The following is a 17,601-nucleotide window of genomic DNA, read 5'->3' on the forward strand; positions in this document are numbered from 1 at the left end:
GAGGAGGAGTTTTACATGTGTTAAGGTACTGAGGAGTGTGAGGGAGTGAAGCACAGAGGGTGGTAAGCATGTGTACATATAATGCTCACACACACACACACACACACACACACACACACACACACACACACATATGCAGAGGAAAAGACAGACAGGAAACAACAAAGCCCGTAGGAAGAAAAACAGCCAAACAGTCAATCAGGCACAATGAACCTCGACAGACTGACGGACAAACAGAAGGAAAAACAATAAATCAGAGAAAATATAGATAAAAAACGAAGACGAATGGGCAAACACGATGATTAAGGGACACGTACACAAATAACAGTCCGCGGAACAAATGACTGGGGGAGAGAGAGAGAGAGAGAGAGAGAGAGAGAGAGAGAGAGAGAGAGAGCAGCTGCTTTTACGTATATGTATGACTATTACATATCTGTTGCTTATTGACAGCTGCTCTCTCTCTCTCTTTTCATCTGACATTCGACAGTGTTGGTCGTTATCATTCCCGTCGTTTTCTAATATCCTTCTTGTTAAAATTTTATTTCCGGGGCGCCGGCCGTCAATAATCACTGGAGAGAAACATTATTAGTGAAATTGGTTTTCTTGACGTACTCTTCGTCACGTTTCGTTGATCTTGTTTCTTCCTCTTAAACATGGAATTAAGAGAAAGAACGGACAAAAAAATTAAAACACTTCTGTAACTACTGCTACTATTACTACTGCTCCAACTAATAATAATAACAATAATAATAATAATAATAATAATAATAATAATAATAATAATAATAATAATAATAATAATAATAATAATAATAATGATAATCATAATAATAATAATAATAATAATAATAATAATAATAATAATAATAATAATAATAATAATAATAATAATAATAATAATAATAGTAGTAGTAATGGGTAGGCGGTGGCTTAGTGGTAGCGTGTTGGACCCACATTCACCGCGTGATGGACGACGCGGGTTTGAATCCCCACGCTACCACCTCGGATTTTTCAGTCACCGCCCAGTGGCTGAAAACTACCCATATGCTGTCCTGAAGATCACCCATCAACCCGGACTCTAGAGGAAACCGTCCAAGTGAATCAAGAACGAGTTCCGGGGAGCAACATGAGGCAAGAGAAGATGGCGCCACTATAAACACTTGCCTGCGCCATGACGGGCTGGGGCCGACTACTATCCAGGCCCCTCTAGACAGCTTAACAACACTATAGGCGTACACGTAAAAAAAAAAAAATAATAATAATAATAATAATAATAATAATAATAATAATATTGTGAATGAGAAGAATATCAACAATAAATATTTATTTAATGTCTTACTAAAATATATATATATATATATATATATATATATATATATATATATATATATATATATATATATATATATATATATATATATATATAAACAAGAATTTGACCTTGACTGACCTTGGATGTTTCATACATCCGTGTGTGTGTGTGTGTGTGTGTGTGTGTGTGTGTGTGTGTGTGTGTGTGTGTGTGTGTGTGTGTGAGTGAGTGTGTGTGTGTGGTGGCGCCTGCATGTTTATGTGTCAGCCTGGTGTGTCTGTGTGTGAGTGAGTGTCGTGTGTACGTCTAACTATGTGTGTGTGCACCCCTATAACTGAAACACACACACACACACACACACACACACAGACACACACACCAAAAAAATAAGCATTTTGTTTCCTCACTTTCCGACTTTCATTCATTGCTGCAATGAACCAAACATAACGATGGCTATTTCTTTTACCATCACACTTCCTCCTCCTCCTCCGCCGCCTCTTCCTCCTTCTGCCCCTCCCCTGACAACAAACTGTCCCCCCTCGACCTCCAGCTGTCATGCGGGTATCTATAAAATTATTCGTCAATTGGTCTATGGTACTTCCCTGTGTGTGTGTGTGTGTGTGTGTGTGTGTGAGAGAGAGAGAGAGAGAGAGAGAGAGAGAGAGAGAGAGAGAGAGAGAGAGAGAGAGAGAGAGAGAGAGAGAGAGAGAGAGAGAGAGAGAGAGAGAGAGAGAGAGAGAGAGAGAGAACGTTAACACTTAGGGAAAAAAATAACACTAATAGACTCAAGAGGGAAAAAAGGAAAACGGAAGCAGGAATATATAACCTCAAGCTCCCTGCCCCTCTCCCCTTCCTCATCCTCTTCGGCAAACACATTAACGGAAGCCTCACGGAAGATTAAGATATACACACTAATTATAAAGACTTGATACAGATAATGACGACCTCCTAATACACTACAATATTTTCTTTACTGCAGAACCACCATAAAAGGAGAAGGAGGAGGAGGAGGAGGAGGAGGAGAGGAGGAGGAGCTGGGGAAGAAAGAAGAAGAGGAGTAGCCGTTGGAGCAAGACGATGAGGAAGTGGAAGAGGAAGCTGAGTAAAGGTAAGAAAAAAATAGCAAGCAAAATAATGAAAGGAGTAAAATATAGAGAAGAAGGAGTAAAGAGAAAAAAATAAAAAGCCGGTGGAAGAGAAGAAGGAGGAGGAGGAGAAGGTGGAGTACAAGGAAGATGAGGAGTAGGAGGAGGAGGAGGGAAAGGCGGGGAAGGAATAGGAGAAAGAAGAGGGGAAGTTGGGTCACAAGGAAGTGGAGTGAAGGGAAAAAAAAAACATGGGTACTACTATGAAAAATGAAAAAAAAAAATAAGAGAGGAGAAACAACAAACAAAGGAAGAGTAGTCAATAATAACAAGTCAAGGAAGGTCAAGGGTGGAAGGGTAAAGGAAGCAAACGGACGCAGGGGGAAGGATGTGCGTTATAGGAAGGGACGTCGAGGCTTGATTTGTGACGGCCACTTTGGAGCAAAATATACAACAGTTCGCTAATGATAACACACGTTAATTGCAACCTCGGCCCCTGCGCGGACTGCCCAAAGTACGTATTACCAGGCATTTGTAAGCACGTGATGGATTCCGGCCCGACCTCCGCCCGCCGCCCCCTACTGGTAAGATGGATACGACCCCAACTGAGAACGAGAGGTTACTTACTCCTGCGTCGACTACCGTGGGACCCCCTAGGCACACCCACCCCTGGAGACCCCTCTAAGTACCGTCACACACCTGGACTCCCTCTTAACACCACGTAATCGAGTTTCATATTAAGAAGTTCCGTTTCATCGTCTTGTTTTTGGTTACTTATTCTCGCCTCGACTACCGTGGGACCCCCTAGGCACACCCACCCCTGGAGACCCCTCTTAGTACCCTCATCCACCTGGACTCCCTCTTAACACCACGTAATCGAGTTCCATATTAAGAAGTTCCGTTTCATCGTCTTGTTTTTGGTTACTTATTCCCGTCTCTACTGCCGTGGGACTCCCTAGGAACACCCACCCATGGAGACCCCTCTAAGCACCCACACCCACTTGGACTCCCTCTTAACACCACGTAATCAAGTTCCATATTAAGGAGTTCCGTTTCATCGTCTTGTTTCTGGTTACTACTATGCTGGTTACTTACTCCTGTAGGACCCCCGAGGAGCACCCACCCCTGGAGACCCCTCTTAGCACCCTCACTCTCCTGGACTCCCCCTTAACACTACGTAATCGAGGCCCATATTAAGGTATGCCGTTTTATTGCCCTGGTGTGACTACTGTGGGGCCTCCTATCAGCTGACCCGCCCATATTAACCCCTTTTGGTACCTTTGCCTTCCGGGACTCTCTGTAAACACTTGGTAATTGGACCTCATGTTTAGTCATTCCGTTTTATCGTCCTGTATCCAGAACCATGACGTAAGAGTCCACCTTAATTTTGGAATGTAGGAAGGGTCATGAGCCTAATATGAAGTGGTAAAGATAGTGTGTGTGTGTGTGTGTGTGTGTGTGTGTGTGTGTGTGTGTGTGTGTGTGTGTTAGCATCTCCGTGGCACGGGAGGAAACGCACGGGTGTGGTGATAAGGACATGACAAACGGCCTCAGAGGAAGATAAAATATACAAGCAATGAAGAAATGAATCACAAGGAGATTGGAACGAGTTCGAGGGAGTGAGTGAGCAAGCGACTTTGGAAGGAGAGAGGGAGAAGGAGAGGAGCAAGGATGAGGGGGAGAGGGAGGGAAGGTGAAGGGAAGATATGAAGTAGGCAGAGAAGAGATGAGGAAACCGAGGAACACACAATCAAACGTACGGATAAGAGAAAATTAAAAAAATGACATGTGAAAATAGAATATCCAATCTCAATACACAAGACGTAACAAACAAACACACACACACACACACACACACACACACACACACACACACACACAGGTAAGATAGAACCACACACCTTCATTACACTATTAAATCAGCATCAGACCAATTTAACTCAGCCTACCTATGATCCATGTAATATGGATAACATCTAGTCAATCGTTTCCACACATAATTACACCTTCGCTGAGCCGCGGGTGTGCCTAGCGGGGGAGGGGCGGAGCTGGAGAAGTAATAATAACCCTCCGTGAGTCTCCGCTACCGAGGGCGGACGAGTGCGCCGCTGGAACGTGTAATTAATGCGGAAAAAAAGATGCCTCGTTCATCTGTCTCCGGCGGCCGCGGAGGACACACTGCCTCAACCCCAAATTATGGCCCCATTTTTCACTGTGATCGCCAGAATGCAATTGCTAGCAAGTCCTCGTGTGTGTGTGTGGGGGAGGGATGTGTGTGTGTGTGTGTGTGTGTGTGTGTGTGTGTGTGTGTGTGTGTGTGTGTGTGTGTGTGTGTGTGTGTGTGTGTGTGTGTGTTTGGACTCGTACAGGTATACGTAGGTCTGCCTGAACGTTTATTAACCCGAACGTGATCTATGCGGGCGTGGCTCGTTTTGGTGCTCACATCCCGTAAACAAACATACACCTCATATCTCTCTCTCTCTCTCTCTCTCTCTCTCTCTCTCTCTCTCTCTCTCTCTCTCTCTCTCTCTCTCTCTCTCTCTCTCTCTCTCTCTCATCACCTCCAGCATCACCATTATCGTGTCCTGCTCGCCTATCGCCCCCTAAACTAACCTAACCCCCTCCCACAAAGACATTAACCCTTGAGCAACATATTCATAACTTCCGACTAAACCCGGGGAGTATATAAAGCCCACAATGACATCCTTGTTTCTCTGTCATTATCTCAGAGTGTTACATGAATAAAATAACATATCATCAAATCATCTATTCCTTAATTGTATGCATACTGAGTTGATCATCATCTGTATCATCCTATCATATCCACAACCGCAACCATCACCACCCCAACCATAGCCACTACTACCATCACCACCAAAACAACCATATTACCATTACTATCAGAACCCAAACCAACACCATTAATTAACACCATACACAACACCAGCACTACCACAACCAAAACCTCAAGCACATCTACCACCACCATCAGCAACATCAACACCAACACCTTCAACACCAACACCTCCAACACATAACACGCTTTCCTGGGATGTGCTCGCGTGAGGACACCTGGCTGGAGGGGGGGAGGTAATCACGCCCCCTCACCTGCCTGTCCATCACGCGCGGCTCATCGCCTCGGCCCGACGCAGGGAATAACACCATGCCAGGTTCATGCAAAATGTTTTCATACGGGATTATCGCATTGTTATTATTTGGCGTAGAGCAAACACCAACTATTTTTTTCAGCTTTGGAGTTTGTGTACTAACCCAACGCCCAAACATGTAACTGACGCACAAACAACAGAAAGAGAAAAAAAATGCGAATACTCTCAACACAGAAGTAAGAGCAAAGAAGAAAAAAAACGAACAAATAAACCCACAACAGAATTCGTGATACGTGAAATGACATATAAACATCAGAAAGAGAAAGAAAAAAATGAAAACAAGCACACCAGCGAGAGAATTCGTGATACGTGCTTTCGCTGGAAGGCAAGGAAAACGAAAACTACAGGAGGAAGAGGAAGCCGAAGATGAAAGGAGACCGAAATCGTCCACTCTCCCGCGCCACAGCTTACGGAACTCGACACTAATTTATCCCAATGTGCCCTTCCCTTCCCTTGCCTTCCCTTCCCCTTTCCTCTCCCCGGATCCTCGGCAGCACCGGGGCCACGAAGAACACTGCTTGCGGGACCTCGAAGGGAGAAGAAAGGCAGCTAGCAGTCACGGCGCGCTGAGGCGGGGAGAGGCGGAGCGGAGGTTAGGAGGAGGAGGAGGAGGAGGAGGAGGAGAAGGAGGAGGAGGAGGAGGAGGAGGAGGAGGAGAAGGAGGAGGAGAAGGAGGAGGAGGAGGAGGAGGGGCAAGCAGCGTCAGGCAAAGGAAAAAAGGTGGTAATTACGTGTACCTTGTGAGACCGTCTTGCTCACGATCACCACAAAGAACATGTTACACAGAGGAGGAGGAGGAGGAGGAGGAGGAGGAGGAGGAGGAGGAGGAGGAGGAGAGGAGAAAGAGGAGGAAGAGGAGTGTTTTTTCCTTGCTCTATTTCCCACCAGCGCTCCTAAAAACAACACGAGTAACCCATCAATAACAATGTTCCTTCACCTCAAAAGGAAAAAAAAGACAATTTGTTATTTTTTGTCGATGTCGTCTTCCTCTTCCTTCCCCCTGACTCACTTGATCCATGCCAGATGCTCTCCCAAGAACAAACAGACTTACATGCATGTGCACACACACACACACACACACACACACACACACACACACACACACACACACAGAGGAAGAGTGAAGAATGTAGATAAATGCTCCTATCCCATGAGGCAGCTAGTTACCGCCTTTTCAGATGTATGTGAGCCATTTTCAGGTGTGGTTGTGTGTATTTTTGTTCGTTGAGTAATAAAAGTCTAGTATGTAAAGCAGCGTGTGCCCAGTGAAACACGACGATAATTATAGTTATATTGTTTTCTCCCTTCCCACCAGCACTCTACATTCACTCCATATCCCCGCTCTATCACAGCCTACTTAGTTGAAAACTCTCCTAGTGGCGAACTGTAGAAGGGATAAGTCATCCACGGATAAGGAAGGTGGCCAGACTAGCCGTCCAAGCTCTACCTCCACTCCTCCATGAATCTGACGTAAACGACAGACGCTGATTTCGGCGCTACGCACGGCAAAATGTAATAGTCTTAACCGGTCCTAGAATTTACTCACCTCCTATGTTACAGGAGGATGAGCTAAGGGACTGACCCCAACCAAGAAAATCAGAACACAAGTCTTAGGAGTCCCTTGCGTTTCGTTTCCTGCTCTGCAAAAGTCACCGACGACGATGCAATTGTATTGCTTCTAGCTTGCCCTCCATGTCTGCCTGTTAGTGTGTGTGTGTGTGTGTGTGTGTGTGTGTGTGTGTGTGTGTGTGTGTGTGTGTGTGTGTGCGTGGATGGGTGTGTGTGGGTGTGGGTGTGGTGATATATATATATATATATATATCTATATATATATATATATATATATATATATATATATATATATATATATATATAGATATATATATAGATATATAGATAGATGAATGAATAGATAGATAGATATAGATATGAATAGATATAGATAGATAGATAGAATGAATGAATAGATAGATAGATGAATATATATATATATATATATATATATATATATATATATATATATATATATATATATATATATATATATATATATATATATATATATATATATATATATATATACATATATATATATATATATATATATATATATATATATATATATATATATATATATATATATATATATATATATATATCTTTATATATATATATATATTTTTTTTTTTTTACAGCAAAGGAGACAGTTCAAGGGCACAAAAAAGTAAACATTAATAAAAAAAAAAGCCCGCTACTTGCTGCTCCGAAAAGAATCCAAAGAGGTGGCCGAAAGATAGGTCAGTTTCGGGAGGAGTGGTGTCCTGATACCCTCCTCTTGAAAGAGTTCAAGTCGTAGGCAGGAGGAAATACAGATGAAGGAAGATTGTTCCAGAGTTTACCAGCGTGAGGGATGAAAGAGTGAAGATGCTGGTTAACTCTTACATAAGGGGTTTGGACAGTATAGGGATGAGCATGAGTAGAAAGTCGAGTGCAGCGGGGCCGCGGGAGGGGGGGGAGGCATGCAGTTAGCAAGTTCAGAAGAGCAGTCAGCGTGGAAATATCGATAGAAGAAAGAGAGGCAACATTGCGGCGGAATTTAAGAGGTAGAAGACTATCAGTATGAGGAGGAGAGCTGATGAGACGAAGAGCCTTAGCCTCCACTCTGTCCAGAAGAGCTGTGTGAGTGGAGCCCCCCCACACATGAGATGCATACTCCATACGAGGGCGGACAAGGCCCCTGTATATGGACAGCAACTGTGCAGGGGAGAAGAACTGGCGGAGACGGTACAGAACGCCCAGCCTCGAGGAAGCTGATCTAGTAAGAGATGAGATATGAAGTTTCCAGTTGAGATTTTGAGTTAAGGATAGACCGAGGATGTTTAGTGTTGAGGAAGGTGATAGCTGGGTGTTGTCAAAGAATAGGGGATAGTTGTTTGGAAGATTGTGTCGAGTGGATAGGTGGAGAAACTGTGTTTTTGAGGCGTTGAAGGACACCAGGTTCTTCTTGCCCCAATCGGAAATAATAGTAAGGTCTGAGGCTAAGCGTTCTGCAGCCTCCAGCCTTGAGTCGTTAAGTTCCTGAAGGGTGGGTCTTCTATTAAAAGAAGTTGAATAATGCAGAGTGGAATCATCGGCGTAGGAATGGATAGGACAGTTCGTTTTGGAAAGAAGATCATCAATGAACAACAGAAAAAGAGTGGGAGATAGGACAGAACCCTGTGGGACACCACTGTTAATAGATTTATGGAAAGAACAGTGACCGTCTACCACGGTAGAAAAAGAACGGTCAGAAAGGAAACTGGAGATAAAGGTACGGAGAGAAGGATAGAAACCGTAGGAGGGTAGTTTAGAAAGCAAAGATTTGTGCCAGACCCTATCAAAAGCTTTTCATATGTCCAGCGCAATAGCAAAAGTTTCACCGAAACGGCTAAGAGAGGATGACCAAGAGTCAGTTAAGAAGGCTAGGAGATCACCAGTAGAACGCCACTTGCGGAACCCATACTGACGATCAGATAGAAGGTCAGAAGAGGAAAGGTGCTTTTGAATCTTCCGGTTAAGGATTGATTCAAAAGCTTTCGATAGACAAGAAAGTAAAGCAATAGGACGGTAGTTTGAGGGATTGGAGCGGTCACCCTTCTTAGGTACAGGCTGTATGAAGGCATACTTCCAGCAAGAAGGAAAGGTAGATGTTGACAGGCAGAGGCGAAAGAGTTTGACCAGGCAAGGTGACAGCACGGAGGCACAGTTTTTAAGGACAATAGGAGGCACTCCATCAGGTCCATAAGCCTTCTGAGGATTGAGGCCAGAGAGGGCATAGAAAACATCATTCGAAAAATCTTGATAACAGGCATAGTGGAGTCAGCAGTGGGATGAGTAGGAGGAATATGCTCTGAATCTCCCAGAGTGGAGTTTTTAAAAAAAGTTTGAGAGAAGAGTTCAGCCTTAGAGATAGATGAGACGGCAGTGTTGCCGTCAGGACTGAGGAGTGGAGGGAAAGATGAAGAAGTGAAGTTGGAGGAGATGTTTTTGGCTAGATGCCAGAAGTCACAAGAAGAGTTAGAAAGCAAGGTTTTGACATTTTCTATTAATGAAAGAATTTTGGTTAGTCGGAGAATAGATCTGGCACGATATCGGGCAGAAATGTAAATTTCATAATTAGAATTAGTTTGCAGTCTCTTGTACCTTTTGTGAGATATATATATATATATATATATATATATATATATATATATATATATATATATATATATATATATATATATATATATATATATATATATATATATATATATATATATATATATATATATATATATATATATATATGTATATATATATATATATATATATATATATATATATATAAATATATATATATATATATATATATATATATATATAATTGCGTGCGCCACGACGGGCTTGAGCCGATCATCTGGCCCCTGAAAAAGCCTACCGGCGCTAATATATATATATAAATATATATATATATATATATATATATATATATATATTTATATATATATATATATATATATATATATATATATATACATATATATATATATATATATATATATATATATATATATATATATATATATATATATATATATATATATATATATATATATATATATGTAGGGGTAGGCGGTAGTTGAGTGGTTAGCATGGTGGCCCCGCGTTCGCCACGTCATGGACGAAGCGGGTTCGAATCCGCCGCTACCACCTGGGATTTTTAGGTCACCGCCGAGTGGCATAAAACTACCCACATGCTGTCCTGAAGACCACCCATCAACCCGGACTCGAGGAAACCGTCCAAATGAATCAAAAACAAGCTTCGGGGTCAACATGAGCCAAAGAAAGATGGCGCAACTATAAAACACTTGCCTGCGACATGACGGGCTGGGGCCGACTACCGTCCAGGCCCCTCAAGAAAGCCTACCAGCGCTATAGGCTGGCACGTAAAAGAATATATATATATATATATATATATATATATATATATATATATATATATATATAAATATATATATATATATACATAAAAACACACACACACACACATCAGGAAATCGTGGACAATATCACAGAGAAAAAAGTTGTTGAGATAATATCCCGACAACATACTCAGCGAGCGTGAAACATTGTGTTACTTCTTGCCGGAACGTTTATGAATGTTAACTAGTTCGGGTTCGGAGTGACGGAGTGGATGCTTTACATTAACAATAAATCCTTCAGAGAAACTGGCGGGATCGGACCTGTTTTCCTAGAGGGATAAAGACGTAACAGTATCTGTTACATATAAGGCTGCCCGGCCTGTACACCAGAAATGCTAATGGAGTATTTAAACATGCAGAGAGGATTTACGACGGTTGAAGCAGCTATGTTTTCTTATGACGCTGACTTCAAGTATAAATATATATATATATATATATATATATATATATATATATATATATATATATATATATATATATATATATATATATATATATATATATATATATATATATATATATATATATATATATATATATATATATATATATATATATATATATATATATATATATATATATATATATATATATATATATATATATATATATATATATATATATATATATATATATATATATATATATATATATATATATATATATATATATATATATATATATATATATATATATATATATATATATATATATATATATATATATATATATATATATATATATATATATATATATATATATATATATATATATATATATATATATATATATATATATATATATATATATATATATATATATATATATATATATATATATATATATATATATATATATATATATATATATATATATATATATATATATATATATATATATATATATATATATATATATATATATATATATATATATATATATATATATATATATATCGTTGATATAATATATATATATATATAACGAGGTTATCACAAAAGTTGTACAATACCGAGAACACAGTCTTGGTGCAAGTCAATAACATAAATAAATGCGACCCAGCCCTCCGTGAAGCCGACATCCGGCGCGGGGGACACCTGTGTGGAGATCACGCGGACTCACGACATCCAGGCAGCACAACAGGATCCCTATAGTTTTCACTTATTCTCTCTCTCTCTCTCTCTCTCTCTCTCTCTCTCTCTCTCTCTCTCTCTCTCTCTCTCTCTCTCTCTCTCTCTCTCTCTCTCTCTCTCTCTCTCTCTCTCTCTCTCTCTCTCTCTCTCTCTCTCTCTCTCTCTCTCTCTCTCTCTTAGGTTTAAGGACAGAACACCTAGTCTGGACCATGTGGTCTATGTGGTCTGATTTTCTATGCAAACCTATGTAAATCTCTCTCTCACACACACACACACACACACACACACACACACACACACACACACACACACACACAAACACTTCTAACCCGGTAACAGACCCACCTACTTATTCCCTAACTTGCCCAACCGCGTCACGCCCCCCACCACTTCTTCCGCTGCCCCCACTTCCAGGACCCCAACCCCCCTCCCCTTGCAACACTGCACAGAGGGAGAGGACAGAGGCAGGAAAGAAAGAGGAGGAGGAGGAGGAGGAGGAGGAGAAGGGGGAGGAGGAGGAAGAAGAGAAGAAAGAAAAATGAGTGTTATTATCCTCCGTTACTTGGTCTACGCGAGAACCCCCAGTAAAGTCGGTCATTATTACGTGAGTTCGTGACAGAAAACGAGTTCGGAATTATTTAGGGATTAATGGTCTTAGTGAGTCACAAGTCCCTGTTGTGTGTAGACGGGGAGATGGGGGGACAGGGGAGTTTCAAGGAGTAATGAGGAGTCGTTTTCCGTGCGTGGGCTTTCCCTGACGGATACAGCAGAGATGGGCGATAAGCAAGAAAAGGAAATTAGAGAAAACGATGGGGGGGTGGGAGTGGTGTAGAAGGGGGGAGATTGAGGAGGAAGGGGAGGAGAAGGAAGAGACTTTTTCGGAGCAAGAGGTATAGGACGAGGAGGAAGAAGAGCAGGAGGAGAGGTTTCAGGAGTAGGAAGAGTGAGATGTGGAGGAGGAAGAGAGGGAGAAGGATAATTTTTCGGAGGAGCAGGAGGAGTAGAACGTGGAGAAGGAAGAGAAGGAGGAGGAGAGTTTTTCGAAGCAAGATGAGAAAGACATGGAAGAGAGAGTCGGAGGATGAATAGGCGAGTGACAGGGAAAGAGTTGGAGGAGGGGCGGAAAGAGGAAGAAAGGGGAGGAGGAGGATGAAGGGGGGAGGAGCGGATGATTCTTCTTCGTAAGGTCTCAATTACCACCAGAAGATTGCGTAATTATAGGCGCTGTGTTTAGAAAGACTGACACAAGAAACTCCCTTCGACCGTGACAGCACCGCTCGGGAAGACTAAGGAGAAAGAAAGGAGTGGGGGTGGAGGGGGCACTGAGGAGGGAAAGGAGTGCTGAGAATATGGGGAAGTAAGGGAGTAGGGTGTCTTGGTGTGTGGTAGGGGAAGGAGTGAAGCTCATATACTTCATTCCCCTACACATATACCCCTCACCTCTTTCCTCCACTGCACAACGCACCCTACATTTATTTATTCTAAACTATCAGTCAAACGCACACCCTGCCGTTTCTTCCGTTTCCTTACCCTACCTTTTCCTACCCTAGACACACCCTCTCATGCTTTCCTTTCCATACACATATCCTTCCACCCCTTCATACCCCTACACACATCCTCCCACCCCTTCCTACCCCTACACAGTCTTCTACCCCTTCCTTTCCTTACACACACCCTACACCCTCTCATCCTTACCTGACCCTACATTCACCTTCCCAAGATTTCCTTTCCATACACTCCCCCTACCTTCCCTTCCCGCCCTTATACACACACTTTCACCCCTTCCTTTCAAAACACACACACTTGCACTCCGTCTTAACCCAGTGCACACCCTCCCACCCCTACCTTTCCCAACACCCACCCATGCACCCCTTTCTCCCCAATACAAAGCTCTCACGCTCTCCCATTCTCCCTATCACCGTGAACCAATTATCAGCTTATCAGGCCAACGTATACTTTTCTCCCACCATTAATTTCATCCCCTCAGATCCTGCAACAAGGCTGAAAGGTCGCGTGGCTGTCGTGGAAAGGGCGACGAGAGGCGGTGGTGAAAGGGAGAACAAAATATTAATAAGCGGGTTCTCCAGTGCCACGCCCTAAACCAATACCTTAATGTCTCTTCCCCCAACATGAAAAGACTGACTGACCTGACCCATGCTCCCCCACCTCCCTCCTCCCACCACTTTTTTTTGTCGTCCTCCCACGCACTTCCCATCATCCATCCAAACTGACTTCGATCCATTCCTACACCTATCTACTTTCCTACCTTCTTCACCATCGCCACGCCCTCCTCATCCTGTTGTCCTCCTCCCCATCTTCATTATCATCATTCACTCTGCTGTTTTCCTCTTTCTTCTACATTTCTTATTATTGTTCTTTTTTATCACTATCTACCTATCTGCCTACCTTCTTACCTAACACCACACCCTCTTTGTATTGTTGTTCTCCTTCTCCTCCTCCTTCACCTTGTTCTTTTCCTCGTCTTATTCCTACACTTCTTATTATTCTTTCTCTTCCTCTTCATTTTCGTCCTTGTCTTCGTCTTCGACTCAACCATCTCCCTGTCCATTTCTTCTCTTACTGCTACACTTTTTACTACTCTTCCTATTCATCTTCATTTCCGTCCTTGCCTTCATCCTCGTCTCAGCCATCTATTTTTCTCTCATTTCCTCATTGTCCTCTTTATCCTCCTCCTCCTCCTCTTCCTCTTCTTTCTTATCCTCCTTTTCTTCGTTATCTTCTCTCCTCCTCTTCTTATTCTTTCTTCTCTTCCTCTTCCTCCTCGAGTGGAAAGTAGGTCCCTCTACTCAACATGACACGCCCACCGTCCGCCGCTGCGCAGATACAAGGGAGTAGGACAGGAAGGAGCCCCGCGTGTGCTTCTCGCGTACGGAAGTCTGCAATAACACATTTCCCGCGCTCCTGCCGTAACTAACACACGCGGGGCACAGAGGACGACGCTGCGAGGGACAGGTACAGTTAGCTTCTTCCTGGACAGGTGAGGTGAAGGGCAGAAGAAGGACGAGTGAATGTGGGTGTGTGGGTGTATATGATGAGTCGGGTGTTCGAGAGGTAAGGATGGGTAAGGAAACTATAGGTGTGTAAAGGTAAGGTAGGTAAAGTTGAGGCGTTAACTATAGCTGCGCGTGACCTCGGTGCTCATCTCCGTCGCTAGTTGTCAGTAATTAGTGAGAGCAACAAAGAAGAAAGGAAAACTCGACCCATGCTAGCTGCCATCCATTACTACTAAGTCTCTTCTCCTCTCATGGCCAGATCATCAAACTCGGAGGTTCAGAATATCGAAGTGAGGTAAATGTTCCATCGCGATTGGGACTAAGTAGGTCGCTGCTGCCCTCAATCCTCTGCCCGTCCCCTACACTGTCTATATCAATTACTCCGCCACGCCACGGCACGCCCTCACTGCACAACCTCCAGACTCCATCACGCCCTAATTGAAGTTTATAACCCCTTCTTACCCCGCCACCATCAGTGCATAACCTCCGCTTTCTACTGTTCATCAACCTCACTCACCCTGTCCTCTGTGCATCATCTTCACTCTTCATCACCACCTCACCTTCACCTCTCCACCTTATACTGCACCCCCAACCAGATTTCGTCATCCCTCCTCACCTTCCCCACACTACTACTTCTTATCCACCTATTGCCCTGCTCACCCCTGCTAAACCCGTCCAACCTAAGTGATTCATCCATGTATAGCCCCTGGTCTCCCCCTTCCCCCCTGAACCACCTTGTGTCACCCATTGCATTCATATACTTTCCTTTGCCACAACGTCATTCTCTTTCACCGTAGCTTCTGCTCTCCCCCCATCCCCGTCAACCACCCTGCGCCACCTACTACATCTACCTATTTTCCTTTTCCACATCCGCGTTTTATTCCATTTCATGCCCACCCTTCCACCACTGTTCCTTCACTAGGGGACAAGACAGGCCTAAACAAAGATCTACTTAAGAGATATTCGTTAACTTGCCAGAGGGGCTGTTACTTAAGACCAATAATAATGATAATGATTAAAGCGATTATACCTCAGACGAAATAGTGAATAGGCCTCATGGTTTTGTTTCCTCAACACAAAAATAAAACAGGAATAGTCCGCGAGAAGGCAAGATGATGTTAGTTGGTCTTGCCGGCTTAATTCTTATCGACACAACATATTTTTGCAATACACACACACACACACACACACACACACACACACACACACACACACACACACACACACACACACACACACACACACACACACACACACACACGGGTAAAAAGAAAGCCTTACACAGGTACTCACCACTCAGCGGGACCATTTACTCGCAGCCATTACTGTTGTCTCCATCGTTAGTCATTCTGCCAAGAAAGAGAAAAAAATAAATTACCGAATATTGAGAATGCTCGTGCGTAAAGGTGATAATGGTGGCGGCGGTGATGGTGGTAGTAGAGAGGGGGGGAGGGGGTATAAACTCAATAATATAATCAATTCCTGGCTGGTAAAGTTTTGTGACTAAAATGACTGTCTGACTAACTGACTGACTGAACTAACTGACTAACACTCGATTAATATGCCTTTTGGAGTGGATTTCCTCAACTAAAAACCTCCATTGATTGTATTTATAGACCCAGAAAATGTGACTAAAATTCTCAATGGGACGTGTTGAAGAAGCGACGGTGTAATGTACAACAAGGAGGAGGAGGAGGAGTAGGATGCTAGGTAGTGGCTGGATGTGCTGGAGGAGGGGCAGGGCAGGGCGTGGTGTGGAGTGAGAAATGATATTGAAGAATGGAGTGAGAGCCGGGGAGGAGGAGGGCAGATAAGGCTGGTTAGTAAGGACTGGTTGGGGGTGATGGGGGTGATAGCGCTGGTAAAGACTGGTTGGGGTTGATGATGTGGTTAGGCTAAGGCGGAGGGAGAGGGCGTAAAGGATGGAGTTAGAATAGAGAAGAGAATAGTGAGGGGAGGGTGTAGGTTGGGGTAGAGAGGAGGGAGGGGTCATGAGGGTGAGGTGGTTACGAAAGGGATGAAGGAGGGGAGAATAGAGTGAGGGGGTTGGAATGGTGAGGAGAGAGGTGAGGAGAGGGTGAGAGGGTTGGAGTAGGGAGGAGGGTTGTAGAAGAGAGAAGAGAGGGTGAGGTGGTTAGTGTTAGAGTAGGGATGAAGGAGGGTTGAACAGGGTGAAAACTGGTGAGGTTTGAAGAGCATACAGCCAACCAAGCTAAGGGGCACCAACTGACGGGGGCTTTCACACCTGCTCTTAGTCACGGCTCTCACCTGTCGCCTACCTGGGCAACCTGAACCTTGTATATTCTTTTTAAATCCTGCCTCTCGTTCCGCCTTCCCCCGCCACCCCGCCCTGCCCCGCCCCGCCCTGTTCGCTCACTCGCCCCCTCGTCCCGTTCTGAATTCAATCATTGCCTCTGACAACGCACTTTCTCCCCGTCAATGCGAGAGCAACACGAGGCTTCAATAACTACTAATGAAGCGGTGCAACTTTCAAGTCAACCCAACCCGACGTACACAAAAAGCCATAGAGTGTAGAAGGGACGCCAGAAGCAACGTATATTATTTTCTCTTGCTCCTCTATCTACTTAAATATTTAGTTGGTTACTTTATGGCTGTAAATAAGTACTCTGAGCGGTGACTTGGCTACCTCATTCACCTCACATAACTGTGGGCGAGGGTGAGTCATTAACGAGGAATTGAAACTCTGCAGCTGTATCACAAAAAAAAGTGCTGCAAAAAGGCGTGATTTAGTTTGTAGCAATACATTAAACAAACTTGGGCCAATAACTGGTAAAGATACATATAGTGGGTAAAAGTTGTTTAATTCGTATTTATTCCTAATGTAAATATCAATGCTTCCTTTCTTTCAATTTAGGTGTCGCTATCAACA

At 43.1% G+C, this 17,601-nt stretch overlaps 1 long non-coding RNA gene across 1 annotated transcript in view; it reads right to left on the minus strand.

Moving 5' to 3' along the window:
• Nucleotides 1-16,062, minus strand: part of LOC127009358 (uncharacterized) — a 184,810-nt gene extending 168,748 nt beyond the window's left edge. The window contains exon 1 of the long non-coding RNA XR_007761891.1: nucleotides 16,005-16,062. This is a non-coding gene — a long non-coding RNA (uncharacterized LOC127009358). The remainder of the gene's footprint in view (nucleotides 1-16,004) is intronic.
• Between the last annotated feature and the right edge of the window lie 1,539 nt (nucleotides 16,063-17,601).

This window comes from Eriocheir sinensis, chromosome 40 (assembly GCF_024679095.1).
Source record: "Eriocheir sinensis breed Jianghai 21 chromosome 40, ASM2467909v1, whole genome shotgun sequence".
NCBI classification, from domain to species: Eukaryota; Metazoa; Arthropoda; class Malacostraca; order Decapoda; family Varunidae; genus Eriocheir; species Eriocheir sinensis.